The following is an 18,601-nucleotide window of genomic DNA, read 5'->3' on the forward strand; positions in this document are numbered from 1 at the left end:
CAACGACGAGAGGTGTAGGGCCATAGGCGAAGAGATCACCAAACTCCTGGCAGCCGGATTCATTAGGGAGGTATACCACTCTGACAGGCTTGCCAATCATGTTCTTGTTAAAAAGAAGACCGGGAAATGGAGAACGTGCGTTGATTATATTGGACTCAACAAAGTGTGTCCGAAGGATCACTTTCCTTTACCACGCATAGACCAGATAATCGACTCCACCTCAGGTTGCGAGATCCTCTCCTTTCTGGATGCCTACTCAGGTTATCACCAGATTGCGATGAAAGAATCTGATCAGCTCGCAACCTCATTCATCACCCCGTATGGTTCGTACTGCTACGTAACCATGCCTTTTGGTCTGAAGAACGCTGGTGCCACCTATCAACGGTGCATGCAACAATGCTTTGCCGACCAAATCAACCCGCTCGACCAACCTGATCAGGTCGACCGGCCAAAACCAACCATCGCCGTCTATGTTGATGACATAGTGGTCAAAATGGCTCAAGCTTACGACCTAATCGCAAACTTGGCCACAATGTTCGTGAACCTCCAAAGGTTCAACATCAAACTAAATCCCAAAAAATGTGTTTTCAGGGTTCCGAAGGGGAAGCTGTTTGGATACATCGTGTCCGAGCGCGACATCGAGACCAACCCTAAAAAAATCAAGGCCATCTCCAACATGGGCCCTATACGCAACGTCAAGGTCGTACAAAGGCTCACCGGCTGTCTAGCCACCCTGAGCCGATTCATCTCCTGGCTCGGTGAGCGGGGGATGCCACTATACAAGCTCCTCAAAGACGAACGCCTTTGTCTGGACTGAGGAGGCTCAGCAGGCTCTAGAGAGCCTCAAAGCGTCGCTAACATCGGCCCCAATTCTTGTCGCTCTAGAACGGAGAGAACCCCTCCTCCTCTACGTCGTAGCGAGCAACCATGTGGTGAGTGCCACCCTAGTCGTCGAAAGGGAGGAGCCAGAACACAACCTTAAGGTCCAACGACCCATATACTTCGTCGGGGAGGTACTCACCGACCCCAAGGTACGGTACCCCCAGGTGCAGAAACTCCTATACGCCGTGTTGATGGTGACCCGAAAGCTCCTGCACTACTTCACCGACCACGAAGTCGCGGTCGTCACTTCATACCCGCTCGGAGACATCGTCCACAACCGTGACGCTGCAGGATGGATCTCCAAGTGGGCACTCAAACTCATGGGCCACAACATCAGGTATATCCCCATACCACTATTAAGTCTTAGGCTCTCATAGATTTTGTTGTTGAATGGACGGAGGTCCAGCTACCGACCCTAGACGTCACCCATGAGTACTGGACAATGTACTTCGATGGGTCCGTACTGGTGCCCGGCTCAGGGGCTGGAGTGGTTCTGATCTCCCCAGATGGGAGTAGGCTCCGCTATGCCATTCGCCTCCATTTTTTGGCCTCAAACAACGCCGCGGAATACGAGGCCCTCATCAATGGACTATGCATCGCCATCAAGATCGGCGCTACGTGACTCTACGTTCGCGGTGACTCGGAGTTGGTCGTTGATCAAGTCATGAAGGAGTCCTCCTACAAAAGCCCGCTCATGGCAGCATACTGCCAGGAGGTGCGCAAGCTCGAGGACAAATTCTAGGGGATTGAGCTACATCATGTCCCCAAAAAGGACAATGTCACCGCTGATTTTCTCGCGAAGCTGGCTGCTAGACAGATTCCATCATCGGACGGGGTCTTCATCAACGACCTCCACAAGCCATCCGCTCGCATCCTGGAAGGGCCGATCCAGACACACCCCGACGCCAACCCGGCGCTCGGGGGCTCCAACCCGAACGCCAACCTAGCACTCGGGGGCTTCGACCCCAGTGCCTCTATGATGGCATCGCCCACTGACATCGCTGTGATGGCACTCGATCAAACCGACTGGCGAGTGGCACTACTCACCTACCTCCTCAAGGAGGTTCTCCTACCCGAGAGGACTAAAGCACAACGGATCACTCGATGCGCCAAGACCTTCGTCGCGCTCGGTGACAAACTCTACAAATGAAGTCCATCGGGGGTACTCATGAAGTGCATCCCTACCAACTAAGGGAAACAGCTCCTCCACGAGGTTCATGCCGGAATCTACGGACATCACGTGGCCCCGAGGTCGTTGGTCAGAAAAACCTTTCATCAAGGTTTTTACTGGCCCACCGTGCTATGAGACCCAGAGGAGGTCATCCGCGGGTGTGAAGAATGCTAGTTCTACTCTCGACAAACCCATTTGTCAGCACAAGAGCTCCAAACCATCCCCATCACCTGGCTATTTGCAGTATGGGGCCTCGACATGGTAGGACCCCTCAAAAAGGGCCCAGGCGGCTTCACTCACCTGCTCGTGGCAGTCAACAAGTTCACCAAGTGGATAGAGGCCAAGCAAATCACCAACATCCGCTCAGAAGAGGCGATCAAATTCTTCCTCGACATCATCTACCAGTTCGGCGTTCCCAACTGTATCATCACTGACCACGGAACTAACTTCACCGGGAAGAAGTTCTTAGATTTCAGTGATGGATACGGCATCAGGATTGACTGGGACTCGATCGGACATTCACATACAAACGATCAGGTTGAGCGTGCCAATGGCATGGTCCTCCAAGGACTTAAGCCACAAATCTTCAACCGACTCAACAAGTACACCGAGCGATGGGTTATAGAGGTCCCAACGATCCTCTAGAGCCTAAGAATGACCCTGAACCAATCCATAGGGTTCACACCCTTCTTCCTGGCCTACAGAGCTGAAGCAGTGCTGCCCTCCAACCTCGACCATGGTGCCCCAAGGGTGAAGGCTTTCGACCGTGACCGAGCCATGAACGCTCAGCAAGACGCAGTCGACCTGCTCGAGGAGGCCCGTGAGACGACCGTCATCCGCTCCACTCGCTACCAGCAAACTCTCCGCAGGTACCACAAAAGGAAGATCAGGGGGAGGATCCTCGAAGTCGGTGATCTCATACTTCAAAGGACCCAATCAACGAAGGACAAACACAAACTCTCTCCACCATGGGAAGGTCCCTATACGGTAACCGAGATGATCCGACCGGGCGCCTACCGACTGAAGGACGACAATGGCGACTGAATGACCCAGGCATCTGCTGGGTTGCGGGTTAAGGAGCAGTGAAATGCCACATGAGGGCTATGCCGACCCCGTCACAAATGATGGACCTGGATTTCACTCGAACGCGCCCGTTAGTGAGCTCACCGAGCACGTCACTCGAGCCATCGAGGCAAGCGACGTTAGCTCAGCCCCCCGGTTACGGAAACCGCGGATGGGGTAACGCAAGAAACCGACCCCTACCGAGCCCAATGGGCCTAAAAACTGCCTTGGCTGCGCATGACGGGTCCGCGAGTCCATCTCACCCGATCCCTCGGCTGCGCCCGACGCCAGGATTCACGAGCTCACCTCGCTTGATCCCTAAACTGCCTCCACTACGCACGATGGGTCTGCAAGTCCATCTCACCCGATCCGTCAGCTACGCTCGACGCCTGGGTCTGTGAGATCGTCTCGCCCGATCCCTAAAAACTACCTTGGTTGTGCATGACGGGTCTACAAGTACGTCTCGCCCGATCTCTCAGCTGCGCCCGACACCTGGGTCTGCGAGCTCGTCTCGCCTAATCCCTAAACTGCCTTGGCTACGCACGATGGGTCCACGAGTCTGTCTCGCCCGATCCCTCGGCTACGCCCGATGCCTGGGTCCACGAGCTCATCTCACCCGATCCCTAAACTGCCTCGGTTACGCATGATGGGTCCGTGGGTCCATCTTGCCCGATCCCTCGGCTGCGCCCGACGCTTGGGTCGCCCAATCCCCACGACGCCTTGGTTGATGACTCTGTCTCGACCAAGGTGCACATGCACACGCTCGCTGACAAGACGAAATACCCCCCAGACGATTCTACCTGAATCACCCGGGGGCTCGGGGGCTACACCCGTGGGTGCGCTCACGCGCACCCGCTGTAAAAACAAAAAACTCCCTCGCTAGCAACATGGAAAACCCCCTCGATAATTCTACCCAAATCACACAGGGGCTCAGGGGCTACACCTGCAGGTGTGCTCGCGCGCACCCGCCGTCAAGACAAAAAAATCCCTAGACGATTCTACCTGAATCGCCCGGGGGCTCCTATCGGGTTCATAAACCCAGGGTCCCTCATGGACCGGCTTCCCAACTAAGGCTCGGCCCAGCAGACAACATTGTGAATGACGCGCAACTCCTGGGCCAGCCCAAAAACTTAATGGCAGGCCAGAAGGGCGATCCAATCTCTGATCGGAAGGCCTGACCAAAAAGGAACGGCACCTGCTTCTGACTCTGGCCCGCCTCTCCGATCGGAAGGCCTCGCTTCTGACTTCGGCCCACCTCTCCGACCGGAAGGCCTGGCCGAGGAGGAACAGCGCTCGCTTCCAACTCCGATCCGCTTCTCTAACGGAGGATACACTGAACCTCTGCTTACTTCTCTTCTCCGACTAGCGCAGTCAGAGCTAACTGGGACCAACCGACCGGGGACGCCCGCTCGGTAAAGACCCAGGCAACGAGCGGAGCGAGTAAGACATGGCGCTCAAAGTCAAACCGCAATACCGAGGACCGTATCCTGTGCACCTACAGGACAGTACCGAAAGGACATGTTAGAAGGGTGCCCTGCAACCTTCCAGGCATGTCAGAACCCATGCAGTATTGTGGGCACCGACATTTTTCCCTACAGTGTTATGGGCGCCATCAATTCCCGTACCAGGCAAAACACGGTAAAAACCCCCCACATGCCTTTGGGCATCAACAGTGTTGTGGGCGCTGCCATTTACCATACATGGTGAATGCGGTAAAACCTCCCACATGCGTCTGACATCAACAGTGTTGTAGGTGCCTACAAATCGTCTTGTACCCGACGACGTAGGCAACAAGACTTACTAGCATACGCTCTCTCTCTCTCTTGTAAGGTCGTCCCCTTCATCTATAAAAGGAGATGCGCTCTCTCCCAATAGAGGATGATCGATCAACTATACATCCCATTCAAGACACAACAATAGAACCTCCAGGTTCAAACCTCGAGCACTCACTCAAATACTAAGCACATGTAGGAGCTCCCGTCACTCTCGGCTCTTCGGACCGGAGTCCGACTGGACCTCTTGCACCCCCCATCTTTCTCCTTCTCGTTTGTAACCCCATTACAAACTTCGAGCACCTGTGCTCAGAAATAAAGTCACCCACCAACTCAAACTGGACGTAGGGCACGTTGCCTGAACTAGTATAAACCCTGTGTCATTGAGTGCTAGGCCACATCCGATCACAACATACGGCAAAACTACAAATATTTACGTGTTGGTCACTTTCTGCACCGACAATGTGTGAAATATATGCAACATCTAGATCAAAAATGCCTGCAAACATACGTCTGAAAACATATGAAACATTTTGAACAAACGCTTGCAACATGCCTCTGAACACTTGCAACATATGCAACATCCCAATTTACTTTTGCAACATCCACATGAAACACTTGCAACGTACCTTTGAAACATCTGAAACACTTGAAATATACGCTTACAACATGTCAGGCATGGAACTCTAGTGCACGACAACCAGCATGTCATGCGCGCTGAGGAACTTGATAACCGCCTCGATGGGCAGATCACGGCTGGGAGGCGGCGGAGCGAAGAGCACCACAGACTTGGCCCCCAGCGAGCTTCTTCCGCTACTGGGGCGTGAGGAGCCTCGAGGCCGGCGAGAAGTACGGCACGGCCGCGACGCCCTCGCAATCTCTAGCTGCACGGGGAGGTGATGATGAGGACCGCGGTGCCAGCGACAGCGATAAGGGCGAGGGCGAGGGCGGGCGGGAGGCGCGACTCCAGCGGTGGAGCCTGGTGTCGTGGAGGCGAACGAGGGTGACATGGCGGAGGGAGCGGAGCAGAGCCTACGGCGATGGTGTGGCAGATGAAGCAGAGCGGAGCCTGCGGGAGCACGTGAGACGGAGTGAGAGATATTTTTTTATTTGAGAATACGGTGCCCAGACGGACATGTCATCACCGTATCATTATTATGGAAATCTAAACTCCTCTCGATATGGGTGGAGGCACTGTTGATAGAGCACGGACGGCAATGACCTCGTCCATGGACTCTAAAATAATAATGTTTATGAGAAGATAATAAATAAATGAAAATAGTAGTAGTAGTAGCAGCAGCAGCTCTCTTTTGCGACATGTAAAATTATTGTTCAAATAGTGATAAATCAGATTTTAATTTGCTTTGGTCCCATGTGAATCCGTTGCATGAACTACGTTGGTAGCATTACACTACAGTGAATCGTGTGCGACCACTACAAATTCTCGACCCACCCGCGCCTATCTCTGACGGTGTCTCCAATCGACGAATTCAACTTTTTTTTTCGACAACAGATGAATCCATTGTTTTGGTCCCTCTGCCAGTCCACACCGCTCACCTCCTCATTCTCTCTGCCTCCTCCTAACCTGTTCGTCGGCCATCGTCAGTCCAATAAAAAGTTGTGGAAGCGTGGAATTAAAGAAATCTCTACTCTTCATCTAATGGCAAGGAGTATCTGCAGCTAGTTTTCTACTCCATTTGGCAACGTAAAATTAAGTAAAAGATTTGACTCTTCTTCAACTAAGAGCATCTCCAAGAGTTCCCTAAACATCCTCCTAATCCTTGTTTTTTTTAGAAAGATGGAGAAAAAACCCTCTCCAATAATTCCTAATATTTACTCCTAATTTTTAGGACTTGCAAAAACCCACCCAGCAGCACCATGACCACCCTCAATGTATATCCATCAGCATTCAGAAGTGCTGCAAGAAGCCACTCAAAGTCAAAGAAAAAAGAGACAAAATAAATAAATAACTATTCTAGAGCTCATAAAACTTGTTTCATGATGCAACAATGAAATCCCACAAACCTTCATGTGTCCCGCCTATACGCTACGCTCAGCGCTTGCACCCTAGGATAGCATATATCGAAGATTTTGGGTCCGGAAGTTTAGGTCCTGGAGATGGGAACAGCGTCAGTGTGGCATAAGTTAATTTGCGTCGATGCCAACACAAATAATCATGTCACATCAAGGGTTAATTACCAGCCAAAATTCAGAGCTACCATATATGTTTGCACACATGGATTCTAATTTTGGTAGTGTTTTTTAACGGTCCGAGACGCAATTAGCGGAATCAACGAATTCAGATATTTTGGTATGAAATTCCAGTTTGATTAAATTGAATAGGTAAGTTTTATAATGAATGACCAAAACAGAAGTCCTAATGTGAAGTTTCACCACGTCACTCAGTATTTTACTGGTGTAAAGTTCAATTTCTACTTAATTTTAATATTAAAATATAAATCATTTTTGAATATGAAACTTGATGAATTAAATTAACTTCAATAAATCAGGTGCAGAAACGTTAAATTCTGATATTTTTAGTATGGAATTCCAGTTTACTTAAATTGAATAAATAAGTTTTACGATGAATAATCATCACAAAAATCTCCTACTGTGATGGTTCATCAGGTCACTCACTATTCCATATTTACATTGGTGTAACATTTGATTCGGTAGAGACGTTAAGTTTTACGCCATAATTTCTGTGGGACCCATATATTGGGTTGTTTAAATAAAATCCTATAAAGTTTCGAAACAGAAAAACATTATACCGGTCATGATTGATTGGAAACACCAAAATTCGTGAATTTGATCTGGAATATTGCTGAAACAAAATAAACACAGAAGTAGTTTGAGGATCAACCGAGGTTAGGTTAGGCTGCCTAATACATAGAGCAAATCTATCTACCTTTTCGTCATAACAATACAAGTGCATCTACAAACACTGAGAAAATCAGTTGAAAATTTGGGACTGAATCATAAACAACCATCTCCCGAAGAGAAAAAAGAATGGAAAAAAAATAAGTGAAGGAATGCAAGGACACCCTGTGGTCAGCACGTATATTGGATCGTTAAAAGAAAATTAAAATTCGTTTAGAAAGTATATGTATTCAAGGACGTACACATACTTTTGCACTGAAATAAAACAAAACACTGAACAGGGGATTGTGGGTTCCAATGGGATTGCCTTATTTACGAGAAACAAACTCTTCACAGTGACCTATGTTCACAATGAAAAATGCAAAACTCGGAGCCAGTTTAGTTCACTTCATTTTGCCAAAAATTTCAAAGATTCCCCGTCACATCGAATCTTTGGACGCATGCATAAAGCATTAAATATAAATAAAAAATAAAACTAATTACATAGTTTAGACGAAATCCACGAGACGAATCTTTTAAGCCTAATTAGACTATGATTGGACACTAATTACCAAATAACAACGAAAATGCTACAGTAGCATTTCGCCAAAAAAATTGCCAACCAAACAGGCCATCGATATCGAATTGTACTAATAACCATCTGTAGCAATAGAAGGAAGTGAAAGAAGAAGATGAGAGAATGGATGGTTACCTTCACGTGTACAACATTTCAAAAAAAAAAACCTTCATGTGTACAGCCAACGGCAGTCCTGGACAAAAAAATCCGTATGTTATTATATTTGGATTCAAGAACGGGGAAGAGGCAAGGAACATCGCTGAAGGGGAGTTGGGATGGCAGTGTGACGTCTGCCCACCGCAGAATGGTCGCTGATCCGTGAGGTCAGAGTGTCGCTTCGGTCTCTTAGCCGTGCAGTGATGCAGTGATGGTGTGGCCTCAGCCTCTTCATCTCTCCTAGACGTCGTAGCAATCATTCGACATGTGTAGCTAAGGTGTCAGCAGCAGGGGAGCTTGGGCATGGACCCCAGGGGAGCCTTGGCTCTACCACTTCCGTCGACCAAACAAGATGACAAGTCGTCTCGTTACAATAAGAATGGCCTCATATTTAACACATATCTAATGAAATGGATGCGTACTCCATTCACCAGCACTTGTCCATCTGAAATACAAATACCCAACAATACGTAGGAGATGTTCACAATGAAAGAAAGAGACAAATTAAATAAATAACCCTTCTAGACCCATCAAACTTGTTGGTTTCAAGATGTAATAATGAAATCCCACAAACCTTCGTGGTATTGGGCCAGATCACTATTCAGGAATTCAAGCGTCGCCTATACACCCAATACTTGCACCCTGGGATGGCATATATCCAAGATTTTGGGTCCCGAAGTTTAGATCCTGGAGATGGGAACATCGTCAGAATGGCACTAAATGTAAATTAAATAAATTGCATTCAGATGGCAATAAATGTTTGCCTACCCATAAATGTTTGCATCTCAAACAGTAGCAGATTATGGCAAGGAAGGAGAAGAAGTCCATGTTGGAAGAGATGGTGCTGAAGTTGAAGATCAGCCTAACAAAATGGTGAAAAACTTCTAAAGATGGACGGGAAGTCTGTTGGCAGTCTTTTCTCTCTGTCGTCTTTCTGTCTTTAGTTCTTCAGTCGGCTTGTAAAAGGCTTGTTTTCTTAGCAGTTCTGCTTTTAGGGGTTTGTCTTCTATTTAGTGGAGAGCTGGTGAGGCTGTAACTAAGAGTTTTTTCTTGTACCTGATATGTAAGCTGGTATCTCAAGCATACCTGTCTTAAGCTTTCTATAAAAGCTAGGCCAAGGCCGTTTGGTCTAAAAATAAATAAATTGCCTTGATGGCAACATATAAATAATGATACACATATATGCTCCTGAACTAAAACAAAACAAACACATAGTAGCCGCTTTGAGGAGCGATGCAGATTAGGTTAGGTTGCCAGCCTTTTTTTTAATTTTGGAAAGGAGCTCCGTGCGGTGTTCATTGGAGACCAGGGGCTATTTAATGCCATCCTAGGCAATGTCTGGCTAGGCAAGCGATCCAGGCCCTAGGCGTCCGGAATTGAACGCCTAGGCACTGCCTGGCCTAGGCAGCCGGCCGCTGCTGTCAACCAAACACCCGAGGTGCAGGATAGGGATTCGAATATCACGGAAATTACTGAAATTTTAGCTGATTTTTCGAAACTTTGAGAAATGGTAACTAAATCTGAACGAATCTCATCCAAATTTAAAACCTAATTACTGGGATGCGAATTTACCCTAGTAGGACCCAACATCATGAAATTTTGGCCAAAATTCCAAACCCTGCATTGGACTACAAGTCCATCTGCTACTTAGAGCAAACCTACCTACCTATCCATGATAACAATAGAATTGCATCTCAAACCATAGAGAAAATCTGTGGACTGAGTTATAAATAATCATTTCAAGCAAGAGATAACAAAAGGAAAGAAAAACATAGGATAAAGATTGGAAGGATAGCCTTGTGAGGACTCCTTTAGTGAGCGTGTGATAATTATTTGTATTTATTCTTGGATATAGACATACTTTTGTACAGAAACAAAATAATCATTGAACAGGGATTTTGGATGGATTATTTGTTTCTAATGAGTAAGTAGTACCATATAAATCTTAATGCTGTCAAGAGAAAGAAGATAGTAATGGAATAAATGGTACCTTCCTCAGGATGGCTTGATCGAGCATGTGACAAGAGTTTATATTCAAGGCTATCAAGCCTTTGTGGGAGATGTTCATAAAGAGGCTTCATATTTATGGCAGGGCAGTATTGGACGAGAACACTGGTAAGAGCAGAGTAACTCCCAAGACTGCCAGGTAAGGATGTTAGACGTTTGCAACTAACGAGTCCAAAATGTTTTAATGCGGGCACGTTGCCCCACTCTGGAGATTCCAGCTTGTTGCAGGTCCCAATATGCACATCCACGAGCTCATCCAAATGCCCTGATATGGAACGAAGCTCTGGGCAGTCATCAACTGATAACTCTTTGAGGGATGGTGATATATTTGGAAGTGTTGCTAACTTAACAGAGCCGTGTATACATAGACTCTCTAGGCAAGGCAAAGATTTAGTACTTCCTTGCAATTGCTCTGGTGCTGCTGTGAGGTCGTTGCCATGCTCCACCTGTACACTCATCGGCTCTGTATCATCTTTTCCCCATATGAACTCAAAACTACGGCACCCAGCAATACAGATATGTGTAATGGATCGAGGAAGGACGAACAGCTCGGTTAAGCTTTCACATTCACCTATCTCTAGTTTCTTTAGCTGTGGCAGGAGCTCATCCCTTGCTCGTGTTGCTACACCATTCACCTGTGCACGGCCAGTTAGCTTAGAGCACCTAACAAGTTTTAATTTCGTTAAGGATACCAAGCTAAGGAACTCTTCCTCTGGCCAGTAGATGACACAACTGCAACTACAAATCTCCAGCGCTTGAAGTTGTCCAAACCATTTCCAAATCCCAGCCATTCCTCGTGATGGACTTGAGGCGAATAAAAAGCTGCAGCCAGTAACATTCATTTCTGCAATTGATAATTCCAGATTCTGATCAAGCTCCAGCGCTGCTTCTGTGTCTCTTACATGCAATTCCAACATAGACAACGAAGACATGTATCTGGATGAAATTAATGAAAAGGACAGCTGTGCCTTGTCTTCTCTTATCTTGACAACCTTGATCGTCGGTGCTTCAGGTAGAGTTGTCAATTTTGGACAGTCCTTAATACAAATCTTCTCAAGGACAGGAAAGGTTACTTCGTCCCCCTTTCCTTCAGATGCTACCCATCTCTCCAGGCTCTTCAAATCACACAACTTGAGTTCTTTTAATGCTGAAAATTCCATGAATGCTATGTTTCTGCACAGGCTCCGCAGTTTATACAGCTTTTTCAGGTGAAGGACTTGAAGAACTCTCATATGAGAAAATTCAGGGAAGTCTTCACACATTGTACAACCAATTAAATGGAGCTCAGTCAATTGCTGCTGAAACAAACCAAGATCTTTCACCCATGTCGGTATATTGCTACCTTTGTAGTTTACTATCCTTAGCATCTCCATCCCACCAGGAGGTTTAAGAGCATCTAGCACCTTGCTGTGACAATCTGATATTAATTCCTCATCATCCTCACTATTCCATTTCAGAGATAAGTGTGTAAGTTTCTCTTTAATTCCAAGACTGGCAGCTTTCACATGCTCTTCAGTTGCATTTTCAAGGCCATTTAAATCTAGTTCACCGCTGAGATTTAAGTGTTGGAGTTCACCAACAGTGCTGCAACTGGAGCTGGAACCCACCACAAAATATGTTAAAGTCTGTAGAGAAGTTACTTGTCCAAGGTCAGGAGGCATGCATTCTAATGATGTGCATCCATTGGTGTAGAGATGCCGGAGGCTTCTCATATATTTCATATTATTTGGAAGCCGGCAAAGAGACCGACAATGAGAAACATCCATGGTCAATAAATTATATAGTAAAGATATTTCTTGAGGAAGTTCTTCAATCCACAAGTTGCTTGACAAGTTAAGATACCTTAGGTGCTGCAAGTGCCTTGGCTTAATTGGAAATTTTTCCAGTCCACACAGCTGCATTGCCCGTAAGTACAATTCCAGACAGCTGCTAAGGCACATATGTAAAAGGCTAGACTTGTTTGGGACTTAAAAGGCTACAGCTGTGTGGACTGGAATTGCCTTTTCATAATAAATCCACATATGTGATATCCACAAAGCCTTTTAAGTCCCAAACAAGTTGGGGTAGGCTAGAGTTGAAACCCAACAGAAGCAATCAAGGTTCAGGCACATGAATAGCTGTCTTCCAAGCACTCCTATCTAAGGCTAAGTCTTTGGGTATATTCCATCCTTTCAAGTCTCCTTTTATTGCCTCTACCCAAGTCAACTTCGGTCTTCCTCTGCCTCTCTTCACGTTACTATCCTGACTTAGGATTCCACTACGCACCGGTGCATCTGGAGGTCTCCGTTGCACATGTCCAAACCATCTCAACCGGTGTTGGACAAGCTTTTCTTCAATTGGTGCTACCTCTAATCTCTCACGTATATCATCGTTCCGAACTCGATCCCTTCTTGTATGACCGCAAATCCAACGCAACATACGCATTTCCGCGACACTTAGCTGTTGAATATGTCGTCTTTTCGTAGGCCAACATTCTGCACCATACAACATAGCAGGTCTAATCGCCGTCCTATAAAACTTGCCTTTTTGCTTCTGTGGTACCCTTTTGTCACATAGGACACCAGACGCTTGCCGCCACTTCATCCACCCTGCTTTGATTCTATGGCTAACATCTTCATCAATATCCCCGTCCCTCTGTAGCATTGATCCTAAATATCGAAAGGTATCCTTCCTAGGCACTACTTGACCTTCCAAACTAACATCTTCCTCCTCCCGAGTAGTAGTGCCGAAGTCACATCTCATATACTCAGTTTTAGTTCTACTAAGTCTAAAACCTTTGGACTCCAAAGTCTCCCGCCATAACTCCAGTTTCTGATTCACTCATGTCCGGCTTTCATCAACTAGCACTACATCGTCCGCGAAAAGCATACACTAAGGGATGTCCCCTTGTATGTCCCTTGTGACCTCATCCATCACTAAAGCAAACAAATAAGGGCTCAAAGCTGACCCTTGATGTAGTCCTATCCTAATCGGGAAGTCATCCGTGTCTCCATCGCTTGTTCGAACTCTAGTCACAACATTGCTGTACATGTCCTTAATGAGCCCGACGTACTTCGTTGGGACTTTATGTTTGTCTAAAGCCTACCACATAACATTCCTTGGTATTTTATCATAAGCCTTCTCCAAGTCAATAAAAACCATATGTAGGTACTTCTTCTTCTCCCTATACCGCTCCATAACTTGTCTTATTAAGAAAATGGCTTCCATGGTTGACCTTCCGGGCATGAAACCAAATTGGTTCATAGAGACCCGCGTTATTGCTCTTAAGCGATGCTCGATAACTCTCTCCCATAGCTTCATAGTATGGCTCATCAACTTAATTCCCCGATAATTTGTACAACTTTGAATATCCCCTTTATTCTTGTAGATCGGTACCAATATACTTCTCCTCCACTCATCAGGCATCTTGTTCGATCGAAAAATATGGTTGAACAGCTTGGTTAACCATACTACAGCTATGTCCCCGAGGCATCTCCACACCTCGATTGGGATACCATCCGGTCCCATCGCCTTACCTCCTTTCATCCTTTTCAACGCCTCTCTGACCTCAGATTCTTGGATTCTCCGCACAAAGCGCCTATTGGTGTCATCAAAAGAGTCATCCAACTGAAATGTTGTGTCCATATTCTCACCATTGAACAATTTGTCAAAATACTCTTGCCATCGATGTCGGATCTCATCCTCCTTTACCAAGAGATGCTCCCTTTCATCCTTAATGCACTTAACTTGGTTGAAGTCCCGTGTCTTTCTCTCACGAACCCTAGCCATCCTATAAATGTCCTTCTCTCCTTCCTTCGTACTCAAATGTTGGTAAAGATCCTCGTACGCTCTACCCTTTGCCACACTTACAGCTCGCTTTGCAGTCTTCTTTGCCACCTTGTACTTCTCTATGTTGTCCACACTCCTGTCATGGTACAAGCGTCTATAGCATTCTTTCTTCTCCTTAATAGCCATTTGGACTTCCTCGTTCCACCACCAAGTATCTTTAGCCTCGCGTCTCCTTCCTTTGGTTACTCCACACACCTCTGAGGCTATCTTCCGAATGTTGGTTGCCATCTTGTCCCACATATTGTTTATGTCGTCTTCTTCCTTCCAAGAGCCCTCTTTGATAACCCTTTCCCTAAATACCTCTGACGTCTCCCCTTTCAGTTTACACCACTTTGTTCTTTCAATCTTAGCTTGTTTATCCCTACGGGCACGCACCTGAAAACGAAAATCTGCCACCAAAAGCTTATGTTGAGAAACAACACACTCCCCTGATATTACCTTGCAATCCAAGCATGCTCGTTTGTCCTTTCTTCTTGCGAGGACAAAGTCAATCTGGCTACAGTGTTGTCCGCTATTGAAGGTCACTAGATGAGATTCTCTCTTTCTAAAGAAAGTGTTGGCTATCATCAGGTCAAAAGCTACCGCGAAGTCCAGAACTTCCTCCCCCTCCTGATTCCTACTACCATACCCAAAACCTCCATGAACTGCCTCGAAACCTGCGCTTGTAGTATCTACATGCCCATTAAGATCTCCTCCTATAAAAAGCTTCTCACTACTAGGTATAGCTCTAACCAGACCATCTAAGTCTTCCCAGAACTGTCTCTTAGCACTCTCGTCGAGGCCTACTTGGGGGGCATACGCGCTAATTACGTTCAAGACCATATCACCAACGACAAGCTTGACTAAGATAATCCTATCTCCTTGCCTTCTCACTCCCACCACACCATTCTTGAGGCTCTTATCAATCAAAACTCCTACTCCATTTCTATTTGCAACTGTCCCTGTGTACCAAAGCTTGAAACATGTATTGTCCACCTCCTTCGCCTTCTGACCCTTCCATTTAGTCTCTTGAACGCATAATATATTTACACGCCTCCTAGTCGCGGTATCAACTAATTCTCTTAACTTACCTGTAAGTGACCCTACATTTCAACTACCTAAACGGATCCTAGTTGGTTCGACTAGCTTCCTTACTCTTCACACCCGTCGACTCTGATGCAAAGACCCTTGCTCATTTTTCACTACACCCGGGCGCCGATGTAGCGCGCCACTAAGGAAGCGACGACCCAATCCTTGGTTACTTGACACCATGCCCAGATCACGACACGGCGCGTCACGGGGGTGACGACCCGGCCCTTGCCCATTTAACATCATACCCGGGTTCCGATATGGCGCGTCGCTAAGAGGGTTACGCCCCAACGATTTTCTTTCGGGTTTCATCTCCATTTAAGTGGCTAGGTTTTTACATTGGCTCGCCACGCCTAACACAACCCTCCTCCTTTACCAGGGCTTGGGACCTGCTATGCTGGGACACCAAAGGCGCCCCACCATAGGCGGAGTTGTTGGTATGATATAAACATGTGGCGAATAGGCTTGGACAATGACATCACATTGGCCCTATCAACTATGGTTGCACATTCTTTTCCCATGATCGAGAAAGCCACCTCGTGCATAAGATCATGCATCCTGCATATTCTTCCACCACGGAGCTGTTTTCGTCTTCCATAGTCATCAATCAGTGGCGGGGTTTGCTTCACATCTTGAAAGAAAGATCTCCAAGCTAGTTGGTTAAAAATTTCTTTACCTATCAAGTTAGGATTATCTTCATCTTGCGCGGGTATGAGGTCGTGAGCCATCCATAGTTGGATCAGACTCTACACATCAATCTCATAATCTTTGGGAAACACAGCACAGAATGCAAAGCATTGCTTCATGTCTGACGGCAGGTAATCATAGCTGAGCTTCAGTATCGGAAAAATCTCTGTCCTCTCATCGCAAATGTTGCTTTTAGCTAACATATCCTTCCATTCTTGTATGCTGGTCTTGGTACTCAACATTGAGCCAAATGCTTTGGCTGCCAAAGGAGAATCAACACATCTGTCGACAATCTTATCAACAGCCACATCTAGCTCATCACTGCTTGGCTTTTGCACGCTGAATGCTCTGCTTTGGATTATTTCCTTCATATACTTGTGACCCAACTTTTGAAGGTTATAGGCTCCAGGTGCACCCATGGTCATAACTCGAGCTACTTGTACATCACGGGTTGTTGTCAGTATTATGCTTCCCCTGTCACCTTGCTTAAGGCATGTCACCAGTTTGCCCCACTTATCAGGATCCTGATTCCAGACATCATCCAACACAATGAGGTATTACTTCCCACTAACTTCTTTCCGGAGTTCCTGCAATGCTTTCTCACGATCTTCCTCATGTCTCTGGCAGATTTTGCTTGCAATGTTAGCAATGTCAAAATCTTCTGACACACAACACCACCTCCGGAGACTGAAATGCTTCTCAATTTCAGGGTCATTGTAAATGAGCTGCACAAAAGTAGTCTTGCCCAGACCGCCCATTCCAATGATAGGAACAACCATGGGAACGCCCCCACTACCATGACCATCTTGCTCAAGCAATATCTTTACGATCTTGGTCTTCTCCTCACTTCTGGATCTGCTCACAATGTCCATATCAGAGTCAACCATTATGCTATCAGTCTGCCGCCACCTCCACTGCACCGATGGCGGCACTGGCACATGCTGCCTCTGTGTGAAGCTGAAATCATTCATCTCTTTCACAAGGACCTCTATCTTCTGCACAATCTTGTGCAGCTTCTTGCTCATCCTGTAACGAAACACGATGGGGTTACGAGCAGGGAAGAGGCTTACGACATCCATCCCGAGCTTGACGTAGTGCCCCTTTTTCTTGGCGTCACGCCGGAGCGATTCATACTTGAACTCGTCGAAGACGTCGATCCCCTCATAGGACACCTTCTTGATTGCATCGAGCCAAGCACCAACTCCTGGTCGGCTAGCCCCCTTCTCCGCATCTTCAATGACGTCAAGGATGGCCGGGAGCCTGCGCGCCAGGATCTCGCGCTGCTCCTCCATGCCTTGCATCACCTTGTACTGATCCAGAAGGTAGCTGGACGCCTTCTCCTTCAGCGATTTGACCAACGCCCCGACCACCAACTCAGTCATTGTTGCTCTCGCAGCTCACCAGCAGAGCGGTCGGTGAAAGGGGCGGTGGGTGAGAAAGGGTAACGCTATCCTCAGCGTGGACTCCAGAAAAAACGGACCTTAGTTTCGTTTTCTGAGAGTGAGTTTTGCACCGCATGGGCCAGGCTCGCGACTGGGCTCAGAACATCAAAGACGGGCGTTGCAGCCCACGGGCGCAGCCAGGCTCTCGGGCTATGATATCAAACAGGCCCTTGATAGCTCGAATATACAAGTGTATAGATTTATATATGGATTATCCATTTATTAGTATTTGAATATCTATTGGAGATATATATTGAGAAATATGCATCCCGTTTTCATCACTAGACAGAAATTTTTATTTTTAACATATTTTTTACGGAATTTACAAAAAATATACTATGGATCAGTGAAATTACAGAAATATTGTATAATCGTTTTCCAGTAAAACGACTTTGTGAAGTCGTCCAACCATTACCCAAAATTAGGAGAAATCGTCCCACCATAGGATGAAATTCGAAGAAATTGTTTTCCCGCAAAACGAATTTAACTTCGGAAATTGCAAATGGACCGATGACACTGCCAAATTCTACCAATGAACCGTCCCAAATTCGAGGAAATCATCTAGTGGACAAACGATATTGCCAAATTCGTTCTACCAGGTTTTCTATGCTGTCAAAAAAGAGAATCAAATCTTTTTTTTGGAAAAAATACCTGAGCAATGTTCCGCCCACAACGAAGCACCACCGCCCCCTGCGTGGCGCCCTACGGCCTCGGCGTTGTGCCCGCTGCACCGCAACACCGCCATCCCCGTCTCCCGAACAGCCAGCGGCCTCCCCCTGCTGGACGCCGTGACGGAGATCGACACGAAAACGACCAAGATTGGGACGCCCGAGAGCCCTGAGGTTGTCTCCAATGGATGACCCATATGGAGATCCAAACCCAAAATAGGTCGTGGATGGTAATGTATCAGCCTCTAACAGAATACCTATATGCGAGACCTATTTTGGGTTACAGCAGAGGCACAACCCAAATATGAGTATCCTCTCTCCTAGAGACTCATTTGCAGAAAGGATTCTTTACAGAAAGGGTTCTCTTTTGGGTCTTGTTGTTGGAAAAGATAAAAAATGGATATTAAACCATTTACCTGTAG

At 46.7% G+C, this 18,601-nt stretch overlaps 1 pseudogene; it reads right to left on the minus strand.

Annotated features, from left to right (window-relative positions):
• Window positions 1–6,598: 6,598 nt before the first annotated feature.
• On the minus strand, window positions 6,599–17,451 carry LOC136461347 (putative disease resistance protein RGA4; annotated as a pseudogene).
• Window positions 17,452–18,601: the final 1,150 nt, after the last annotated feature.

Source organism: Miscanthus floridulus, chromosome 1, assembly GCF_019320115.1.
Source record: "Miscanthus floridulus cultivar M001 chromosome 1, ASM1932011v1, whole genome shotgun sequence".
NCBI classification, from domain to species: Eukaryota; Viridiplantae; Streptophyta; class Magnoliopsida; order Poales; family Poaceae; genus Miscanthus; species Miscanthus floridulus.